Source organism: Rhincodon typus, chromosome 4 (genome assembly GCF_021869965.1).
Source record: "Rhincodon typus isolate 14 chromosome 4, sRhiTyp1.1, whole genome shotgun sequence".
Taxonomy (NCBI): Eukaryota; Metazoa; Chordata; class Chondrichthyes; order Orectolobiformes; family Rhincodontidae; genus Rhincodon; species Rhincodon typus.
The window spans coordinates 20,048,628-20,050,978 of NC_063335.1; the positions used below are offsets into that span (position 1 = coordinate 20,048,628).

At 41.9% G+C, this 2,351-nt stretch overlaps 1 long non-coding RNA gene across 1 annotated transcript in view; it reads right to left on the minus strand.

Moving 5' to 3' along the window:
* LOC125482906 overlaps window positions 1–1,788 on the minus strand; it is a 5,212-nt gene extending 3,424 nt beyond the window's left edge. The window contains exons 1-2 of the long non-coding RNA XR_007261894.1: window positions 1,709–1,788; window positions 1,428–1,488 (exon numbers count right to left, since the gene is read on the minus strand). This is a non-coding gene — a long non-coding RNA (uncharacterized LOC125482906). The remainder of the gene's footprint in view (window positions 1–1,427; window positions 1,489–1,708) is intronic.
* Window positions 1,789–2,351: the final 563 nt, after the last annotated feature.

Sequence of the window (2,351 nt, forward strand, 5' to 3'; positions counted from 1 at the left end):
CTCATATATCACTGACCTGGCTCTTGTTTAAGGTATACGTTATTTTTAAATCACTACATAGTCTTGCCTCTCTGTACTTGACCAAAATGCAGATACTGGAAATCTGAAATAAGAGCAGAAAATTCTGGAAATATTGAGGTCAGAAAGCATTTGTGAAGGGAAACAGTGTTAGTTTGGGATTTTCTTGCCAAAATATATCCTTTAAAAGATATATCCTTCAACCCACCATTTTTGTTTGTCATGATGGGCAAGCTGCTTCCAAGGATTCATCACATTTCTGTGATGGCAATGGAGTTGGGCATATGGCATGGCAAGCTAAAATGCCTGCCTCCATTTACTGGAACATCACACAGTTGTATAATGAATGTGAGACCTTCAAATTGTCACTGCTCATTCGCCTCACATGTTCCTTCATGCTCCTCCATAATCCCATACCTTTTCTCCTCCTGCCCACTCATGTCTCCACCACCTATTTTCCACGATGAACAGATCTCATGAGAAATGTAATAACAATGGAAATGCTTTGAAGTGGACAGAAAAAAAACGTATACAACTGTCACTTGAACACACTTCACCTGAATAAAAGTCTAGGCAGAAGGAAAAATATATATCTACTAGCCTCAAGTGGACATTTCATTGTAAATACAAATTACTATTCAGTAATAACTTCAAAAATAGAATTCTTGAGTTTTGGAAATAAATAAGTTTCTGTTGTGATGTTACATTTCACATTACGACAGTGACAACAGTTCAAATAGCAGTTTATTGGTTATACAGTACGTTGGGATGTTTGGTGATTGTGAAAAGCATGTTATAAATGAAAAAAAAATTATTTTAGTCATCAGTTATTGATCATGAAAGCCAATGGGTAACAAATCACAAACCTATATACAGCCTTATGGTAAGATTACCATACCATATTGAAGTCTACAATATTTAAACAATATTGGAGTTTTGAAGATTGTATGACAAATTAATTAGGATGCTGCCTGGTATAAAGACATCAAGGTGAAATTACACAAATCTTATACAGGTTGTTTTCACTATCTGGCCAGTTTAGAGTAGCCCGGGATACAAGATTAGAAAACCAAAAGAACTGCGGATGCTGTAAATCAGGAACAGAAACCAAAGTTGCTGGAAAAGCTCAGCAGGTCTGGCAGCATCTGTGAAGGAGAAAACAGAGTTAACGTTTCGGGTCCGGTGACCCTTCTGTTTTCTCCTTCACAGATGCTGCCAGACCTGCTGAGCTTTTCCAGCAACTTTGGTTTTTGTTAGTTAGATATAGCACCGATGAACTCTATTAAGTTTATGGAGAGATGTCAGCCAGGAAGACAAGTGTTGGTGCATTCAGGAAAGTGGAATTTTAAAACTGACTCGAAATTTTTCAGCATTATTAATATTTGTCCCCACTTGATCTGATCTTGTACCTGAAATCAGGTGCCGGACTGACCCTCTTCGAAGATTTTCTACTGGGGCTTCTCAATTTTTCTGGAAAGGAAGCGACAAATCAACTTTCCAATTTGAAAAAAAGCCATTTTACACTATAATATTTCACAGCTGGTGCAGTAATCTCGTCCGATGCAAGCGCTGGTCCGATTAATATAAACCATCAATGGCTACACATTATTGTATCCAGATAGTACAAACAAACTGGTTAAAACTTCTCCCAGCAATTCAGATAAACATTTCCAGAAACGCTTCTGGTTACCAGGGGATCGGTATTCCGAATGCTGCCGCTGGCAAGACATTTCACTATTTGTCTGAGGGTCGCTCCAACTTGTCCGGCAGCTGGGCGACAAGTTACCATAGCAACAGACATCGCCCCTTCTACTACCTCACTTCCTGGAGACTGCTACCCCGCCTCTTCCCCTGAGCCGGAAGTGACGCGAGGCCATTGGCTGGAAAGTGGAGGATTGAGGGGAGTTGGTGCTGAGTTTGTTACATCCCGGGTGGTTCCGTAATCCTGACTTGATGTGACCGAGGTGGGAATTGTGTTGTTTGAAATGTCGGCGACCTTCGAAAGCAGCTCTGACTGGCTCCAGTTAATTTCTGCAGGGCATCCAGCAGTGCATGCTATCTACAAGATGCTCAGACAGCACCTGCCAAACGCAAAACCACCTCCATCTAGAGGGACAAGGGCAGTAGAGGTTGAAGCAAGACGGCAGCGGTGTAGCAGCCCAGCTTGCGGGCTCCTCAGCCCAGGAGCTTGTCTACTCCGTCCACTTTTTACTTTCTCTGCTTTTTCTTAATGTTTCCACGTACTGTCTTACCTTTCTTAACTTCTTCAGTGGGTGGAGCCTTCTCCTGGCCTGGCCTGGCGAAGTTTCCAGCCTCGTGTGGCAGTCTGAGCC